Raw genomic sequence first — 21354 nt, forward strand, 5'->3', positions numbered from 1 at the left:
AGTGCCTTGTGAACATATCCCTCATGCTAGCTTAGGTCTTGAGAGCACCTTCTGAAATGCGAATCTGATTAAGTTACTCCCCCATTTAACACTTCCGTAGCTTTTTAATGCTTAAGCAGGTGCATTCATAAATCCTTTTTTAAAAAATTAACATACAATGTATTATTTGCCCCAGGGGTACAGGTCTGTGAATCATCAGACTTACACATTTCACAACATTCACAGTAGCACATACCCTCCCCAATGTCCATCACCCAGCCACCCCATCCCTACCCCCCCAACCCCCAGCAACCCTCAGTTTGTTTCGTGAGATTAAGAGTCTCTTATGGTTTGTCTCCCTCCAGATCCCATCTTGTTTAATGTTTTCCTTCCCTACCGCCCTCCCAAACTTGCCTCTCACATTCCTCATATCAGAGAGATCATATGATAATTGTCTTCTTCTGATTGAGTTATTTTGCTTAGCATAATACCCCCTAGTTCCATTCATGTTGTTGCAAATTCATAAACCCTTTGGTCTTAAGACCCCTTTCCATGCAGTTTTTCCTTCCGTCAATATTTATCATATTAGAAATTAAAAACTGAGAAAGTTCTAATTTTTTATTCATGTAAAATTACAATAAACTCATTACATGTTATCATAAACACACCTTCAATGAAAAATATCTGTATTTTCTACAACAAAATGTGAAAGAGTAGCGTTTTATACATTGGTGCAAATCTCTTTAACACCTGGTGTAAGAGAAGACAGCTGGATCCTAAAATCTGTTTCTGTATTTAAGCTGTTGCAATATCATATGTCCTATATTCTATGGAAAACGTCACTGTACGCTCGTGAGAGAATGGGTTAAAAAAAAAAAAAGCAAATCATGTTAAGCATTATTCTGAAAATAATTTGGAGCTCACTGACCCCTGAAAGGATCCGACGGACATCCAACAGTCCCAGGACCACTTGATGAAAACCGCTGGCCTACAAGGTGAATTCTAAGGTAGACATACAAGGACATTCAATGTCATTCTAGACCCTACAGTACCTCCTCCCAGGTTCTGGCTTCCTTTCCCTGTCTAGCTTCAGCGGCATCATCACCATATCCATATGTCTCCCATACTCCCGCCACACCACTCACACCAGCCAGCCATACGGTATCGCGTCTTTACGCCTTTGCATCCATCCTTCTCTCTGCCTGAAATTAGCTTTCCCCTTGCAGGCTCTTTCAAGAGCCAGCTTGAACGCGTTGGACTCTCGGGTGCCTCCTTTGATGCAGGCTAACAGAGCTGACCGCTCTCTGCAGGCAGAGCCCGGGCTTTGAAGTCAAACAGGCTGGAGATCAATCTTCTCCACTCAGTCATTTCCTGGCTGGGCGACCTTGGACAAGTGGTTTCACCCCCCTGCTGGGGATTATCTGTGGTGGATCCAGGGGACTGCTAGCGGGCACTGAAAGAATGGTCTTGTGTACAGTGCCTGGCACAGAGGGCTCAATGCGTACTTGTTGAATGGGTGAGCCATGAAGGGACTGCGGGAGCTTGTACTTAACTGAGCATTTACTTACCAACTCCCCGCACTGTCCCGTCAGCTTTGCAAGCATTAACTTAACCTTACAGTAGTCCCTTGGGTAAAGTACTATCACGTGAAAGAGGAGGGCCCTGGGGGAGAGGAACGAGGTCACTTGCTCAAGGTCATCCATCACACAGCTGGTCAGCAGTGGGGCGGGGACTCGAGCCCCAAAGCGCCGGCTCTGAGCCCGAGGCGGCGCCCTGCGTCAGCCGGTCTGCAGGGCCGAGAGCTGACCGCTCTTGGCATCGCTGTCTCGCCCCCCCCCCCCCCCCCCCCCGGTTCCTGAGCCTCCTCGGAGTGGGTGACGGGCGGCGGGACTCGAACCCTAGCCCCGAGCCCTCTCCAGGCCTCAGTTTACCCTTCCGGGAGACGAGGCGCGGAAAGCGGGGCAGGGCGCGAGGTCCGGACCCCGGGCGGGAGGCGGCGGGGCTGGCCGGGCCGAGCCGCTCGGAGGCGCCCTCCTCGCCCAGCCCCGCCCCGCCCCCCGCGCGCGGGCCCAACGGCCGAGGCGCGCGCCACCCCGCGGCGGGAGGAGGAGGAGGCGGAGGAGGCCGAGGAGGCGGAGGGGGGGCGGGGCCGGGGAGCCGCCGCTGCCGCTGCCGCCGCTGCCGCCGCCGCCCCCGCTGCCGCTGCGGTCGAGCCCCCCGCCGCCAGCCCCGCCGGCCAGCTAGCCCGCCGTCCTCCGGAGCCGCCCCCGCCCGCCCCCTTCGCACGTCCGCTCAGGCTCCCTGCGCAGCGGAAACATGGCGGCGGGAAGGGAGTGAGCCGCCCCGCGCCGCCGCCAGCCCGCAGGTAAGCGCCTCGGCCGCCGCCTCCGCTCCCGGGGCAAGCCCGCGCCCTGAGGGGCCTGGGCGGGCGGAGACCGCCGCGGCCAAGGCGGCGGTGGAGGGACCTGGCCGGCGGCCACCCCCGCCCCTCGGGGCCCGCCGTCCGACCGTCTGCCGGCTGTCGGGCCGGGGGCCTGTCTGCGGTCCGAGCGCGGCCGCGGCCCTTTGCGGCCGTGTCAGCCGGGCCCCCAGCCCCGGCGGCCCGCTGTGCGTCCGCGGCCGGGCCGCTGCGGCCCTGTGACCGGCGCGCGGCCCTGACGCGATAGGGGCGCCCCGGGGGGACCCGGCGGCGCCAGCCCGAAGGCGGGGGCGCGTCTGGAGGGTAGGTGTCGCGGCGGGTCCGAGCGGCGGCCGCCCTGTCCCGGCCGGCGGGGCTGGGGGCAGCCGGGAGGGTGGGCTTGGCGCGGAGGGCCGGGAGTCGGAGCGGCTGTCAGTGTGTGGCGGGTCTGTCGCTCCGCTCCCACGCGAGAACTGAGGGATGCCTGCGGGTCGGGGGCGGTTCGGACCGAGACCGGCCGGCATGCGGAGGGCCCGGAGCTGTCAGCCGCGGTCCTCGGGCTGGCTCCGGCGGCGAAAGCTGCGCCGGGACCACTCACGTGGGCCGCGGGAAACGGGCGGGGAGAGCCGCTTTCAAACCTCGGAGCCGCCGGGCACCGCGGAGGGCAAGTGGCCAGGCGGGAGCCCGGGGCACAGCTGAGCGCCAGCCAGAGAGGAGTGAAAGGGGCTTCCGGGAGACGGGCGAACCCCAGAACATCTCCAGACTGGAAGGGAATTTAAAGCCATCGAGGCTCCTTTCTCCCACCGCACACCGAAGTCTCTGAAAATCCCCAAATCCACCCTAATCATTTGAACTTATCTGTCTGAACACATCCTCCAGTGATGGGAAACCCATTTCTCCCCAAGGAAAACACATTCTGTTCCTGGACGGCTTTGGTTTTTAGAAATATTTTTTTGGTTCAGAGAAACCGCTGCCTCCCCTTCTTCCTGGTTACCGACAGCTGTTGAGATATCTGAAGATAGTAATCATGTCCCCAGAGTCTTGTCATCTCCTCGCTAATTCCAGTTCCTTCAGTTGTTTCTTGCATGCTGAAGTTCTCTGATCCCTTCTCAAAATGAGCTTGCCCATATCCTCTTTAAAGGAGAGCTTTTTAATCTATTAAGTTTCTCCAAGAAGTTCCTTGGTCCCAAAGATTGACCTGCTTAAATGAAAAGTATTCCCCTCCTCATTTCTGTGCTGTATTTTGAACTTTTAAAAATAAGTCCAGTACTGTGTTCAAACGAACTAAGAGAGATCCTGTTTCGTGAAGATGTTTGGGTTTCCCCTCATTAAAAAAAAAAAAAAAAAGTCTATAAACACGTAATCAGATGAGCTGGTGTATATCCTAGTGTGGCAATGCACCATGCAAATAGGAGAGCTTATTATTTTTACTCTGAAAAAGGATTGAGACTCAGTTTGGGGCCGACTGCAATTTAATATTTAGTTGGAGAGGGAAATGCTTATTATATTGAACTCTTTGCTCTGTTTCTGACTGCCAGCAGAAGGCTCAAAGTTCCTATGAAAAAGAACACTTTTTGTTTTCACTTACCAGCATTATTTTTTGCTTGCTTTTTCATCACTTAGCCTTGGTATGTGAGGATTGAGTTTTTAAAAAGTGTCTTTTACCAACATCCTAAACTACCCTAAGCAACCCTGCAGGTTAGTAATTTTTAAGCCCAGCAGAGATGGCGATGGCCTGATAGATAAAATGCCAAATTTTTGTATCTGGGACCCTGTTCAAATTCTAAGCAAAGTTTCGCTGTTTTTATAACATAGGCAAGCACATGCCAGCAGTCAAATTGGTTCTTTATCTTTGTTCTTGTGTCTTTACTTTTTAAAGTGGTCAGTGGTTTTGAAGTTAGCAGCACACATTTCAAGTTTTGATTTCTGGTTTGTGCAAACGCTATTTCCCTTTTACATAAGTTGGGTAAAAATTTGTGTAGAACCGTTCTGTGCAGACCTGTACAGGCTCAGGAAAGGCTCTGGTTCCTTCCCTTCAAAGAACTTGAAGTTAATGATTGGAAATACTGAAAACTCTGTGAGAAAGAACCGGGGTGATTATGCCACTAAAGATTTAAACTCAGCATGTTCTAAGCTTTACTCTAAGCCTATCCATCTACTTTGTGTCAGGCACTATGCTTACGTACTGTGTTTAGCTGGATATACAGAGATGAATAAGATACATTTTCAGTCCTTGTGGAGCTAGCAAATTAAATGCCCAAATAAGTCATCTCAGAATAAAAGGTGAGAGGGATGTAGTTGATGCTGTGGTTGTCCCAAGGAAGGGCGTTTAGACTAGCCAAGGACTTGAGGGAAGGCTTTGGGAAGAGGTGACAACTGACCCAAATAATAAATGGTAAGAAGAAGACAGTCAAGCAGAGAATGGTAATAAGTGTGCTTCCAACAGAGAAAACAGCTCAAGGAAAGGCATCAGTGTGAGAAAAGGAATGACTTGCATAAAAAATCACAAGTGGGGGACACCTGAGTGGCTCAACTGGTTAAGTGTCTGCCTTCAGCTCAGGTCATGATCTCAGGGTCCTGGGATCGAGTCCCACATCAGACTCCTTGCTCAGCCAGGAGCTTGCTTCTCCTTCAGCCTGCTGCTCTCTCTTTCTCCCTGACAATAAAAGTCTTAAAAAAAAAAAAAAAAAGAAAAGAAAGAAAGAAAAAGAAAACCACAGGCAGTTTGACACTGAAAAGAATATAACAATATAAAGACATAGGGGACCTGAGTGGCTCAGTCACTTAAGGGTCTGCTTTCAGCTCAGATCATGATCCCAGGGTCCTGGGATGGAGTCCCAAGTCAGGCTCTCTGCTCAGTGGGGAGTCTGCTCCTCCTTTTCATTCTCCCTCTGTGTTCTTACTCTCTCTCTATCTCTGTCTCTGTTTCTATCAACTAAATAAAATCTTTTTTTAAAAAAAGACTTAAGTGTGAAGTGTAAGACTGCAAATATAGGCAGAGACCATATCATAGTAGACCTTGTACTTGAAATTAAATCAGTGGGTGATTTTTTTTAATCACTGAAAAGTTTTTATCAGACCTGGTAGAAACGTTTTTAAAATGTGGTCATAGGGATGAGAAGAAAGGGGTGAAGTTGTGAGAGTCTGGATGTGGGGCTTTATGATTGACTGGATGTGCAGATGAGATGGCCAGGAGTCCAGCATGATGCTCAGATTTTTGTTTTGGGTGACTAGGGGGTTGGCGGTGACATTAACTGAGACAGGGAACATTGGATGATGAATTTGGTTTTGGACTTGAAGATTTTTCAGTAGCTTGAGTTAAATCAATAAACAAATGTAGTGGAAGTAAGCTAGAAAAGAGGGAGATTGTGCTCAGAAAGTGGAATATTGGAATTAACTTGTGTGGTATGGAGCTCTTCTAGGTGATAACTAGGCCTCTGTGTGTGGTTAGCTGAGGTGCCGCAGAGGTGAAGGTCAGTGAAGCTGAGTGTGACAGGAACTTTGAGGCTGTTGTATTGAATGGGCCATCTGTGTGGCTAGAGAAATGATTTGGGATGCTTGGGTGTGGGGAAGAGAGGATGATTGTGACCCAGGTGCGGTGAGTGGAGGGGATTAATCAGAAGGGTGGCAGATGACAGATGAGGAGGAGGGGTAGAGAGTGACATAGCCAGATGGCAGACACCTCAAAGAAGGAGTAGTTTTTAAATGGAAGAGTGGAAAAGTAGTGTTTCGTTTTGTTTTTTTACTTGTCCTTCTTGGGAGCAGGGTTCTGATCTCTTCCTCTTTATTCAGGACTCATAGTAATCACTTTTGGCTCTGGAGAGCCTCTTCTTAGTCTTGAAAAGTAGGAGGGCAGGGGCGCCTGGGTGGCTCAGTGGGTTAAAGCCTCTGCCTTGGGCTCAGGTCATTATCCCAGGGTCCTGGGATCAGCCTCACAGCAGCACAGCACATTGGGCTCTCTGCTCAGCAGGGAGCCCGCTTCCCCCCTCTCTCTGCGTGCCTCTCTGCCTACTTGTGATCTCTGTCAAATAAATAAATAAAATCTTTAAAAAAAGAAAAGAAAAGTAGGAGGGCAAGTACTGTCTATCACATCCTTTCTGCTGATACTTAACAAAGAAAAGTCAATGGAGGTTTTCCCACTGATGATTAGTAGGTGGATCTGAAACAATCAGATAAAGCAGTGAGGTTATACCCATGGTTTCCGGAAGAGTCTACATTTTGAACTACAAAGACCAAGATTCAAATTTAGGCTCTGTCACTGACTAACCTTAGGACTATAAGCAATTTGTCTAACCAGTGTGATTTTCGGCGTCCTTACCTATAAAAAATAAATTCCTTTTACATAGGGTGTCACAAAGATTACATGAAATTATGTGTATAAAATCACTAGGAAAGGAATTTAAAGGAAATGTTAGTTCTCTTTTAGCTACTTCTAAGGGACTTAAGCTCTGCTGGCTGAACTTTTCTCATGCTTACTTAAATTATAAGGCAATAAGTACTCTTTTTTTTTTTTAAAGATTTTATTTATTTGACAGAGAGAGATCACAAGTAGGCAGAGAGGCAGGTAGAGAGAAGGGAGGAAGCAGGCTCTCTGCCGAGCAGAGAGCCCGATGGGGGCCTCGATCCCAGGACCCTGGGATCATGACCTGAGCCGAAGGCAGAGGCTTTAACCACTGAGCCACCCAGGCACCCAGCAATAAGTACTCTTAAGAGAGGAAAAGCAAAAGGATGCAGAGTTCAGAGGAGGGAGCCATCATTTCTCAATATTTGGAAGCAAGGTTAGACTTCACACTCAAAATAAGTTTCATTTGGGCCTTAGAGAACAAATTTCAGTACATTAAATAATTGCGGTGGAGATACAAAGGGAGAAAAGTATAGCGTATGTTTGTTAAAAATGTATAATTGCCAAGGTCTGAGTATTGTGTAAGTCAGCAGTGAGCGATATGGCCGGAAAGATGGGCTGAGGCTGTGGTATTAAAGACCTGGAACTATGGAGTTTGGACTTGATGCTAGATAGACTAGGGAACCATCAATTGTATATCCTCTTTCCCTACCTCAGTTTCCTATGTAGAGTTTATAGTTTGAGAACTTGGGGTTTTTGTTTGAAGTAAACCAAGTAAGAAATTCCACATTTGAAAACAAGGCCAGTTTTAGCTTAAAACAAAACAAAAAAACCCCAACTGTTAAGATTTGTTTTATATGTTGTAGTTTAATCTCTGAGATAACCTTGTTTGGTAGATAAGAAACTTACAAGATCTTACTGGTAGAAAGTGACTAAAGATGCTCTGATTTCAAAATCTGTCTTCTTTATACTAAATGTCACTAAATATTAATTGTATAAGCCTAAGCTGGTCACTTTGCCTCGCTGGTCCTCAGTTCCCTCATTTTTGTTAGGTGTAAGGTTTAACTAAGATAGGAAGTATAAAGTACTTTACATAATGTCAGTTACATAATAGGCACTCAGATCTTGCCCCTCCCCTCAAACCATTGCCAAGGCCTTAGTGCTAACTCTCTAGCCACCAGGGCACTGCTAGAACTAATTATTTTGATAACCTTATGGCCATATAAAGCCAGCAAGTCTTATCATCTTTTATCTTTGTCCTATCCCTTCCACTTACCTGTCTTCTATACTGCTTTTCCCATGCTGACTTGGCTTCTTCCTCCTCTCTGCCAACCCTGCTTGTTTGTTCCCTCTCATACCTTTCCATTTGCTCTCTAAAACCCCTATTTCATACCCTGTTAACCATCTTACTATATTTTCGTGTGTGTTCTGGCCTTAAATGGAAGTCAGGCTCTCACCTGAGGAGTAAAGGAGAGCGCTATCACTTGCTCTGTAGTTCTTTTAAATGGGGGCATCCCATTCTCCCCCAGTCTGTGCAAAATGAGAGAGACAAGGATGACCATGACTTTCTGTGCACCATGATTTCCAGACCATTACTTGTCCATCATCTTAAAATCGCTGTGTTCAGTGGTGCGGGGGCTATACCACTCTTGTCTTCTTGTATGTAGATCTTCTCCATCACTTAGAACCTAGCATGTACAGTCTTCCTTTCTACCTTGGTTTCTGTCCTCACCGTTAGTAACTTCAGTATTCACACAGGTGATTGTTTCAGTGACACAATAGCTTCTTCAACTCAAGTGATCATAATAGTCATACCATGGGTCTTATCCCCCACAGATGGCCCGCCTCTGGAATTATAAATGAAGACAGGCAGCATTGTTCAAAATGTCTTCTACCTGACCTTTGACAGTCCTCATCAGCTCTGTTGTGTGATCTCATTAAAGCCTGTCTTCACTTCCTTCCCTATCCAGCTTAGTTTCCTTAGTCTATAATTTATTTCATTCACTCTCTTGCCATTACCCTTTATCCCCTTGCTCCACTGTTCTTTTGTCCTTGTCTGAGCAGAATCTCAAACCTTGCTGAATCAAACCTGTTTCTTCTTGATGGTAGTAGCTCTGAGCCCTGCTGGAGAAAAATCATACACTTATACAGATTACTGCCATTGAACATTTAGTACCTAGTCATTTCTTTGCCCTAGTCTCTATGAGGTCTTATGTCAAACCTGTTTCTTAAAACTATACCTATATTTTCTTGTTTCTTCTTCTTTCCCAAGGCTACATCTCTGACCTCCATCTTTTCATTGCCTTCAACCTCTTTCTCTCTTCTGTCTCCTTTTTTTATTTAAATCTGCTTAGAAGTCTTCTATCTTTAAGTAAATCTCATAAATAAAATCTTAAGTCCATGTTTCCCTCCAGGTACCATCTAGTCTCCTACCCTTTAGTCAAAATTTTTGAGTTATATAAATTTAGAGTATATAAACTTTCTCATTCTTACCTGTACATTGCATTCTGGTTTTAGTCTCCAACACTTAATAAGTTTCAGTTTCCTTATCTGAAGATGAGAATGATAATAGTCCCCATTAAGTACTATCGTACCTTAAGATTTTTGTGATTTTATGTGTGTATGATTTTTTTTAAAGTGAGGGAAGCTGTATGAAAGAGCTATGCACAGTTTCCAGCACATTGTAACAACGCTGTGTCTGTTACATTCATGTATGTTTCTTTTGTTATTGCTTTTTATTTAATCTTCTGAACACTCATGAGGAGATAAGTCTCCTAATTTTGCAAAGAAAGGAAACTGAGATTTAAAGTTTTGGAGAAGTGTGCAAATCAGAGAGAGTCCCCGAGCTGCTCTGATGAGGGTCATCAGCCTGCCCCTTGTTGCTCACGCCAGGGGCAGGCGGGCAGTTTTCAGACCTTTGCAGCAGCATTTCACATTCAGGATCGTTCCCTCTTCCTCAAAGCACTCTTTTTCCTTTAGCTTTGGTGCATTTCAGCTTATTGGTTCCTCCCTGACTGCTTCATCCCAAGTGTTTTTTGAATGAAGAGCTTCCCTTCTCTTGCCTGTCTTTGGTCCTAAGCCGCCCTCTGTGCATTCCCTTAGCAGTCTCATCCACTCACTTGGCTTACAATAACATCTACGTGCTCATGACTCAAATTTTTATTACAGTCAAGATAATTTCTTCTGAGCATTAGAACTATATATTTAGCTACCTGTGGTCAGCTTTACAAGTAGCTAGTTACCATATTTACTTTAAAATCAGTATATCCCATCGCTCCAGGTCCCAATATACTATGTGAAAACCTTCTGAAATTGAAATGGACCTAATAAAAAGATATTCCATAAGAGATATTTCTTAAAACAAAGTCAGTATGTCCCAAACTGAACATAACATCCTTGCCACTTTTCTTGCCCTGCCTCCTTGGTTTAAGAAAATTTCTCTTCCTCAAGAGTGATTCTGGTTTAGAGAAATTTATGTTTATTCAGTAAATAGTGATTGTCACTCTGAGATATTTAAGACATAGTCGTTTCTCTCAGGGAGCTCACTGTTTGTAAGAGGAAGGTAAGACACATACTTAGCTAACTCTAATACGTAACTCTCTAAACACCCCAGAAATTCAGTGGAGTGGAGGAGAGGTCACTGACTTCTGTGGTGGTCATGTAAAGTCTCCAGGTTCACTACTTAAGGAAAGCTCAGCACATGTAATCCAAGAATAGAACTGAGATGGAAAGGATGAGAATAGGGGAACAGAGTTGCATTTGGAAAGGTAAAAGTGAAAAATTTGTTCTTTCTCTTAAATCATTTGTCCTACTACAAATTCCATTAAAAAAAATTCTCATAGGATAGATTAGTTCTAATTGTTCTTCACAGAAATTGTCATAGGTTCAGTTATCAGCAGTTTATTGGAGCATTCTATTGAACATGTACTCTGTGTTAGACACTTGAAAGATAGAGATTGATAAGAAATACTCAGGACACCTGGGTGGCTCAGTGGGTTAAAGCCTCTGCCTTCGGCTCAGGTCATGATCCCAGGGTCCTGGGATCGAGTCCCGCATCGGGCTCTCTGCTCAGCAGGGAGCCTGCTTCCCTCTCTCTCTCTGCCTGCCTCTCTGCCAACTTGTGATCTCTCTCTGTCAAATAAATAAATAAAATCTTAAAAAAAAAAAAAAGAAATACTCAAGGGCACCTGAGTGGCTCAGTGGTTGAGCATCTGACTCTTGATTTTGGCTCAGGTCATGATCTCAGGGTCATGAAATCAAGCCCTATGTTGGGCTCTGCACTCAGGGGGAAGTCTGCTTGTCTCTCTCCCTCTGCTTCCCCCCCAACCAATAAATAAATAAACAAAATCTCTTTTAAAAAGAAATATTTGGGGGCACCTGGGTGGCTCAGTGGATTAAGCCGCTGCCTTCGGCTCAGGTCATGATCTCAGGGTCCTGGGATCGAGCCCCGCATCGGGCTCTCTGCTCTGCGGGGAGCCTGCTTCCTCCTCTCTCTCTGCCTGCCTCTCTGCCTACTTGTGATCTCTCTCTCTGTCAAATAAATAAATAAAATCTAAAAAAAAAATAAAAATATTTGGTGCTATGCAGGCATTCATAATCCACTAGAGGAGACAAAAATGATAATTATATTATAGTACAGTAAGTTCTAAGGCAGTGGCAGGTACGGTATGGTAGGATTTCTATATATCTCTGTTGGACTGAATTATGTCTCTTACTCCCCTCCTCCTCAAAATTGTATTTTAAGTCCTAACCTACTGTATTTGGAGATAGGGCCTTTAAAGGTAATTAAGATAAAATGAGGTCGTATGGATGGGCCCTCATCCGTTATGACTTGTGTCATAGTGTAAGAAGAGGTTAGGACACAGATACACACAAAGGAAGGACTGTGTCAAGAGAGAAGGTGAAAATAGCTATTTATATAAGCAGGTAAAAGATTTCAGAAGAAGTCTTTTACCTGCTTATACCTGCTGACCCCTTGATCTTGACCTTCTAGCCTGTGAAACCCTGAGGAAATACATTTCTTGTTTCAGCCATCCAGTCTGTGGTATTTGTTATGGTAGCCTGAGCACACAAAATTACAATATCCATTCTGGAGGACTTTATATCTCCTTCTGCCTGGGAGTTTCAGGGATGATATAGATGACACTGGGATGACGGGGAGGTGAGGAAGGATAGATAATGACTGTTGCATATTATTGAAGGATGTTACACACATCTTCTTTTTAAATTTGAAATACATAATAACCCTGTTAGGTAGGATTCCAGATCATTATAAACTCTATATACTGCTAAGAAACTGAGGTGCACGTGGAGTAAATGATGTGCCCAGTATCAAACAGCTAGTCAATGTCAGAACAACTCAAACTACGTCTTCTTACTACAGATTTTTGTACTGTGTCCAGAATGATCCATTGCCTCCTGTGACCTCCTTTTTAAGACCCTGTGGTGTCTGAGCTTCTTACGCTTTCTATTGCAAGTCATCATGTATTAATTTCTATATATTTGGAAACATATAAAGGCTGCTGCATTGTTTTTTCCCCTCTACATTTACTGTAAATGTTGTAATTGTTAGCTTTCAAAATTAAAGCATATGCATATTGTATGTTCATTTTAATAACTATGTCTGTTGCTCATTGGCATATTATAACGTATTTCCAAGTGTTTTCTTACTTGTTTTACATTCTTACTGTTTGTAGACTTTTCTCTGGGGCATTCAATTATGATGGAAATAAAGGCTATTTTAGTCATTATGTCCTGTAAAATATAATAGAAAACATGAGAACCAGTATACTTGTTCTTGGAGAGATTTAAGAAGAGAGCAGACAACCATTTGTCTTAGATGATTTAGAATTTTAGACTTCCAACCTTGATATTCTGGTGTTCTGTCTTATCTCCAATTATCTCCAGTTACCAAGGACTATCAGAAAGTCTTCAAACCAGATTAATTTTTTTTCTTTAAAAATAAATGAATTTTAAAGATGAATTTGGGAGTGTAAATTTTTTTTTTTTTTTAAGATTTTATTATTTGAGAGAGAGAGTATGAGAGAGCGTGAATGGGCTTCGGGAGGGGCAGAGAGAGAGGGAGAGGTAGAAACAGACTTCCTGCTGAGCAGGGAGCCCTACTTAGGGCTCAGTCCCAGGGCCCAGAGATCATAACCTGAGCCAATGGCAGACGCTTAAATGACTGAGCCACCCAAGTGCCCTGGGAGTATAAAAGTTTACAAGGCCTAATAAGCATAGAGTCATAATTCCAAGTTAAGGAAGTGTAGTTAAAACATCTAATTTCTTTATGTGTTTGTTCAATTTTTCATTCATTGATTCAACAAATATTTATTAATGTCTACCAACTGCCAGACACTGTGCTACATATGGTGACAAAGATGAATGCCATCATTTTTCTTAATATCATAATTTTTAAAATACAAAGGCAAGCCACAGAATTAAACAGTATATATGTGGTACATGTATCAGCCAAATATCCTATCTGTAATAATAAAGGATTCCTATAAATGGGTTCGAAAAAGACGAGTTCATAGAAAAATAAAAGGCTTAAAGGAGGCAACCTAAATATTTATTAGTCATTGACCAATAATTAAAGGCAAATTACAGCTCTAATGAGATGTCATTTCAAACCTATTAGATTGGCAAACTTTAAGAAATCTGATAATATCAAATATTGTTAGGATGTGGAGTTAAGGGAACTCTTGGATACTATTGATGGGAATAGAAATTGTACAATCATGGCGAAAAACAATTTGGCAGTATCTATTAAAACTAAAGTACATATAACCTATAGTCCAACCATTCTAGGCCCAGGGTCATAAAACTGGAATCTCATTCTTTTGAGTCTTGGGCCCAAGGAGTCTTGGGCCCAAGAAGTTTATGGAGGAATCACTAAACATTTGAATGGCTTCTCTATGTCAGGCACTGAATAGGAACCTGAAAAAACATGAAGGCACATGACATTGTTTCAGAATTTTTTTATCCAGTATAAAAGTAACAACTACAACCAACATCTTCTGTGTTTCTTTATACATATCCCACTTTTTTCCGGAATGTATTTAAAGCATACCAACCCTGTGTCACATACCACACTAACAAAGGGAATAACTCTTTTGGAGTATCTTTCAGACACATTGCAACATGCAGATGTGTTGTTCTCACCCACCTGCAAAAAGGTATTACTAGCTCCTCTTTATGCATAAGCAAATGGAGACTGGAAGATATCTGGCCAAAATCATACAGTTTATAAGCAATAGGACTCCATTTCAAATCCAGACCAGTCTGACTTCAACCTTAGAGCCCCTCACATGTCACCTTGTGCATTCCCCACAAGCAGTGTTACAGAGTTCTGAGATTCTGTACAACAGGAGGCAAGGTTGACTTGTAAGAATTAGAGTTGTTTGTTTGTTTGTTTGGGAACTGAAACCCTGGTTAAGGGAGGACTACTGTATATTTTAAGCCTCCTGTGTGCACTTCCAGGATTATTTCTAGTCTTTTCTCCCCCACCTTCGGAGATGCCACTATCAATATAAACTTTTTCACCTCGGTGCCTCACATAGGTAGATGACAAAAATATTCCAAATGCTACTCAACAGGACTTAGACAAATGTAAAAGATTCATACAACTTAATATTGCATGCTAATTATAAGGTTGATTTGATTCTTGGCATGATACTTATTTAGAAGTCCTGGACTGAGTTTTTAAGAAAAAAACTTTTGAGAAGTCTCTTAATCACAGAGTTTATAGTTCTTCTACTAAGTATATTTTTATCGTCAGTTGTAGTTGTACCTACATTTAAAACATTCTTTGAAATCTATCTTCAGGGGCGCCTGGGTGGCTCAGTGGATTGAGCCTCTGCCTTCGGCTCAGGTCATGATCCCAGGGTCCTGGGATCGAGCCCCGCGTCGGGCTCTCTGCTCCGCAGGGAGCCTGCTTCCTCCTCTCTCCCTGCCTGCCTCTCTGCCTACTTGTGATTTCTCTCTGTCAAATAAATAAAATATTAAAAAAAAAAAAAAGAAATCTATCTTCAAAGACATACTCTATGAATAATTATTAATGACCCTAGATATCCTCTCTCTATATGGAAATCTTTGAAAATATTACTAAACAAATACCAGCAGAGCCAGCAGTTCTCTTGCTTCTTTCTTGCTCCAGAACTTACTCTCCAAATGATCCAGCTGTTACCCCTCTGACTTAATAACTTAATACAACTTTACCTAGTGAATAACAAGGATTGTTTGGTTGGGCTGAATATGATTAAGTACCTTAACAATGAGTAGATTTTTTTTATGCTGACCTGAACACTTAGGTGTCAAAGTTGTTTTTTTGAGAACTGCTATTTGAATTTGGTAAAATCTTAAGTAATGTTTTTGTTGACTTTATTCTCAACACTAACAATTTTCTTTTGATATGTTAAACTTCTTAATGATGGTATTTAAATAAACCATTAGGCTGAAAAGAGAAATGTCAATTCAGACAATTTACTATTTTGCTGGTGTTTCTGAATATTAGTTATCAACGAAAACCTATATTTAGGTGCCTGATACACTAAATGTTTACATAGTAAGTGCTCAAATACATGTCGGTTAAATCCAAATTGGAATTAATGGGCTATTTTCATGATACATATTTTTTTCTTTTTTGTGCTCCTTCACCTTATATTAAGAGGGAAATGTATTTCACACTGATGGTATTTTGGAAATAGATTTGTTGTCTGATGGAAAGGGATTTAAATCTTATGTCTTTCACACCTAATCTACCATAATGATACTCAGTTTATTCCATTGAATCCCAGATGTATTTGTAGGTCTTGCCTTTTCCATGAATTAAAGGCCACAAGATCTTGGTAGGCAAGGCAGTGTCTTACTCCGTCCAGGCCCTGCTATATGCCTACTGTGGTGGGTTCTGATATGGTGGTGGGCTCTTGGTATGTTTTCAATAAATATTGTTATAATGTTTTTCCTCTGTATTGCTGGGAAATAACAATTTCCTCTTCATCGGCATGGGAGGAGACAACCAGACTTCAGTTTTCCCAGTTTGCTTGACCCTCTGGAACACACACTGAGAATAACAGATACCTGGACTTGGAGATTCAATTTTAGTAGATTTGGGGTAGCACCTCTGATGATGCTTTTGGGAAAAAAAAACAGTACTCTAGCTTTTTTTTTTTTTAAGATTTTATTTATTTATTTGAAAGACAGAGGTCACAAGTAGGCAGAGAGACAGGCACAGAGAGAGAAGAGAAAGCAGGCTCCCCGCTGAGCAGAGAGCCCGATGCGGGCCTCGATCCCAGGACCCTGAGACCCTGACCCAAGCCGAAGGCAGAGGCTTAACCCACTGAGCCACCCAGGAGCCCGTGCTAGCTTTTTTTTAAATGTTGGTAGTGTATTAACACTTTTTGGTTGTGAAGAACAGAAACCCAGCATAAATGTATTGAAGCAAAAAAGGAATGTATTGGCTCACTTAATTTGAAATAGAGCCTGGTGAAGAGAGTTATTAATAAACTTCTTGCTTCTAGATTGTATCCCAACTTTATCAGGCAAGGAGTGCATAACGGAGGTGCTTAAAAGGACCCTAGCAGAATAAAGACTCTATTATGTCTGTCTTATCCATGGTTGTAGGTCCTGCCTTTCTGCCTTTACTTGTACCATTTTTAGCCCTGGGTAATTTTCCAGTTCAGCAAGCCTCCTGTGCAGGCTCTAGGCAGCATGAAACTTTTTTAGAAAGCCTTATTTCCTACCCATTGTTTTCAGATTGGCCAGCTTAACTCAGGAGTTTATATTCCCCATTATGCACTGGTATGGCCTTACAGGTTATTCAGTATTTTTAATATCTGCCCTATTTCATATTAAGCAATTTCTTTTTTATAGGAACTGATTGAAGTCCCCCTATATAGTCAATACAAGTCACATCCTGCATTTTCCCTACCTTGGCTCTGCAGTGTACCTCAGTAGTAGTAAGTCCTGATACAAAACAGACCACAGTGGGATAAGCTTTCTCATACCACATATGGATGGCCAATCTCTCAGCATGAGATAGAGGTCTGCACTCTTCTGTTCCTAACCTGAATCCAGCCAGTTCTACATTTTAGGGACCCTTCTTCCAGATACCAGTTTCAGTATCATATGGATACTTGTGGTTGCAAGCAGTAGAAACCAACTCTGGTTAACTTTGTCTACAGTGGTGACTCCCAACCCTTACAGATTATCAAAAATACCTGGAGAGATTTTTAAATTAAAAATCCCATGGACACCAACCCACCCCCTCAAAAAAAAAAAAAAATTGCATTAGGTTTTCCAAGGGAATGGAACACAGAAATTAGTATTTTTAAAAAGCCCTCCAGGTGACTACAATGCCCACTGTTACCTATTTCAGTGAACAACCTCCAAATTCATCTATTTGTCTTGGCCTCAAAACTTGATTTTTTTTTTTCCATTTTCAATCCATTACTAATACCCATTAGGTCTGTATCCTAAATACCTAATGAGTCCACCTGTATCTTTTGTTCTAGCCTAAGGCATCATAATTCTTTTGGACTGTCATATTAACCCCTACATGATTTTCCTGCTTCTACTTTTGCATGTTACCCTCCCCCTTCACCACCATCAATATAGTCACCACAGATCCTGCCACCTCTTTGCCTAAAATCTTTCAGTGGCTTCCCCTTGTGCTGAAAATACAATATTTGTCCTGCAGTCTGCATGATACGGAGCCTGCTCTCTTAGACTGTCTCACATGGTGCCTCCATCCCCTGGCTGCCCTCCAGTCACACTGGTACTCTTTTTGTTCCTTAAATATGTGAAGCTCTTTCCTGTCTCTGAGACTTTGCACACACTGTTCTCTCTGCCTGGGAAGTCTTCTCCTGATGCTTTGTTAGCTCTTTCTCAGCTTGAAATCACATCCCCATAGAGGTCTTCCTGACTGCCCTGTTAAATAAACAGTCACTGTTTATTTGTTTTAGCACTGAATCACAAAAGGTAATTATTTATTTATTTGCTTGTAAGTTCCATGGGGGTGGGATTTTGCCAGTCTTTTATATTTAACATCTATCACAGTGCTTGGCATATAATAGCGTTCATTAAATATTTGTTGAATGTACAAGTGAGTCTTCATTGCTACCATCCTGGTCCAAGCTTCTGTCCTCTTTCTCCTGAATTATTACAGTTGCATCCTAACTACTCTGCCTACAGCTGTGCTGGCTCCCTTTAATACATTTTCCATGTTGTTTTCTAGGGTTAACTTTTTAAAGACTTGAAGTCTGAAAAAAAATCTCGATTATACTAACATTTTTCACGTGCTTCCTGTTGATCTTAATGTAGCTTATAGAACTTTAAAAAATAATATTTTGAAAATTGTGATAAGATATACATAATAAAAATTATCATTTTAGCCATTTTTTTAAAAGATTTTATTTACTTATTTGACAGAGAGAGAGATCACAAGCAGACAGAGAGGCAGAGCAGAGAGAGAGGGGAAGTAGGCCCCCTGCTGAGCAGAGAGCCCGATGCGGGACTTGATCCCAGGATCCCGGGATCATGACCCGAGCCTTAAGTGTACGGTTCTTTGGCATTAAGTATATTCAGACTGTGTGATCTTTACCACCATCCATCTCCAGAACTTTTTTCATCTGGCAGAACTCAAACCCAGTACCCATTAAACAATAACTGCCCACTTCTCCCTTCCTCCTGCCCCTCCAGCTACCATTCTTTCTGTCTCTGTGACATCACATATTTTGACTCTTCCATGTGCCTCGTATGAGTGAAATATAGTCCTTTTGTGACTGGCTTATTTCTTTTAGCATGATGTCTTTAAGATTCATCTATGTTCTTGCTTATAGAACTCTCAGTGACCTAGCCCATCTATCTTTGTGACCTTTCTTCACTTTGCTCCTTGTTTTCTGTGCATTAGTGATTCTTTCTTTCTGTTGTGTGGGCTTCAACGCCCCATCTCACCTCACAATTTTTTCTCATGCCTTTTCCCTCTGCCATGAATTCTCTTCTCCCTTCCTTGGCTGGTTAATTTACACTCATTCTTCAGAATTCAACTAAGATTTCACTTCTTTAGGGTATATTGCCTTCATTTCCCAAAATCTCTTTAATCTCTTATGTTGCAAGATTTCATAGTGCCACATGACTTTTCTTTGTACTACTTATAATAGTTTTGTTTTGAGAGAGTGAGAGAGCATGCAAGCGGGGGGAGGGATGAAGGGCAGAGGAGAGGACGAGAGAGAATCCCAAGTAGGGTCCATGCTCAGCACTGAGCCACTTGGGGCTCAGTCTCACAATTCTGAGATCATGACCTGAGCTAAAATCAAGTTAGATGCTTAACCCACTGAGTCTCTCAGGCAACTCTGTTGTACTTATAATAGTTTTAAATGACACATCAGTTTGTATGTTTTGGTGGACTAATGTCTGTCATGATGGCAGGAATCATACCTTATGTTCTGTAATGTATCTCCAGCACCTAGTATTTAGTAGGTGTTTCAGTAGATGTATACATATGTAATAAAGAATATTAAAATCATTGTCTTAATGAATTTAGGTCTGGAAGTTGATGGCTTAAGGTCTTTCTAACCTCTAAAAATCTACTACCATGCCTAAGCCTTCCTTGACTACTATAGCTTGCAGAGATCTTCCTTTTCTGTGAACTTAAATGTCCTTATTCATTTGCCAGATGCTTGACATTTACACAGGTAATCCTTATATCATCTGGGCTGTTTTGTTTTGTTTTATATTTATTTATGCTTTATATTTACCAGTTGATCTTCCTCTTCTAAGCAGCCACTGGAGTTTTTTTCTTTTTCAGTTACAGAGCTCATAAGTTGTGGAACCTCTAGGGCATGCTTCTTAAACTACACGTGTTGAAGGAGCCATATTTTTTTTTTCAACTTTTTATTTAAATTCCAGCTAGTTGGGATGCCTGGGTGGCTCAGTCAGATAAGCGTGGGACTCTTGATTTCAGCTCAGGTCATGGTCTCAGGTTTGTGAGATGGAGCCCCAGTATGGAGGGGTGGAGCCCTCCCTCCTCAGGGCTCTGTGCTCTGTAAGGGGTCTGCTTCCCTCCCTCTTCCTCTGCCCCTCCCCCCAGCTGGCACACTTGTGGGCACACTCTCTTTCTCTCAAATAAATAAGTAACTCTTTTAAAAATAAATAAAAAATAAATAAATTCCAGTTAGTTAACATACAGGATAATATTAGCTTCAAGTGTAGAATTTAGTGATTCAACGTTTACATACAACATCCTGATACAACACAGACAACAACTGAAGGAGCAGTATTTTTCATTCATCTTAGACTAATAATTTTATAAATAAAAATAGATTATTAGATAAAAATTTTTGAAGTCCAAGTATGAACTTCAAAATTTTATTAGGTTGAATAACATAAAATTATTCTGTTAAATTGTAGTACAAAGTTTCAGAGTGCTTACTCTCAATATCTTTGCTTACTACAAACTGGGAACCTTTTGCTGATGAGGACCACACACTGACTACTAACCAGCATCACTTCAGGTCTCTGTGATGGGGTGTCAAGGTAAAGCAGAATGTGTAGACTGATTCCTTGCTTCCCTTCTATCTGATAAGCTCTGTAGTTATTATATATTATTGCGTTTTGCATAAAAAATGTATCTGAAGATAGTTCTTTGACTATAAAGGGTCTGAAAACCTCTAGGCTGCAGAGTATAGTCCTGGATCTTTATTTAATTCTAACCTGGTTTTCTAATTAAGTCACTGCCTTATATCCATCCTCTGCTTGAGCTACCTATCATTTTTCACAGGACATCATACAAGCCCTTTGACTACTTACTACTTTCCTAGTTCTCTTTGCTTAGTTAGAATTTCCTAAACTTCCTTCTCTGCCTGGAATAAGATGCGTTCTCCAAATTCTCGTTCAGAAGTCACTTCTTCTATGAAGACTTCTATGAAGTCTTTCAATGCCTTTAGAGAAAATTGGTCTCTACTTCCACATGCCCATAATAACTATATGTTACATTCCTTTGTAATGCATTTTGCTTATCTCTCTCCACTTCTAAATTAACATGGTTCAAGTCTTACCCATCCTTATATCCCTAGCCCAGGGACTGATAGAGTATTTAGTAAGTATTGATTGGATAAATTGGGAAAGTCATCAATATTTGGTACATAGGTCAGATAGAGAATCTTTTTCTTTGGTCTTGGACAAGCTGGATGATTTTCTCCTCACTAGGAACCTATCCTGTATGTTGAGTATGACATATAAAGGTTGAAATATGTGTCTTAGAAAATACATTTGATCTCAGCTCAGGTCTTGATCTCAGGGTAATGAGTTGAAGCTCTGCCTTGGGCTTCACCACCTAAAAAAAAAAGACACAACACCAGAATTCCTGTATGGATATACCTTGAATCCCCAGGGCAGAATGTGGGAGGTGTACAGAGGAGGAGGTTGTAACTGAATTAGCCTTGAAATTGGTTTAATTGAAAAGTTTGGAATCTGACTTTTTAAATGGCACTCTTGTTTTATTTTATCTTAATTGCATTTGTCTGTTCTTACAGTTTTATGAATGATCTTTAAGTGATCTCTTACTGGCAAGAAAGACTGGCCTGTGGAAAAAGTACAAGATTTGAAGTCATGTGACCTAGATATTGTAATCCTG

General features: G+C 42.4%; 1 protein-coding gene across 9 annotated transcripts in view; it reads left to right on the forward strand.

Moving 5' to 3' along the window:
- Window positions 1-2166: 2166 nt before the first annotated feature.
- Window positions 2167-21354, forward strand: part of SCMH1 (Scm polycomb group protein homolog 1) — a 182533-nt gene continuing 163345 nt past the window's right edge. For all 9 annotated transcript variants that reach the window (XM_046005959.1, XM_046005952.1, XM_046006008.1 and 6 more), the window contains exon 1: window positions 2167-2344. The gene's annotated coding sequence lies outside the window, so the exon portion shown is untranslated. The remainder of the gene's footprint in view (window positions 2345-21354) is intronic.

This window comes from Meles meles, chromosome 1 (assembly GCF_922984935.1).
Source record: "Meles meles chromosome 1, mMelMel3.1 paternal haplotype, whole genome shotgun sequence".
NCBI lineage: Eukaryota > Metazoa > Chordata > Mammalia > Carnivora > Mustelidae > Meles > Meles meles.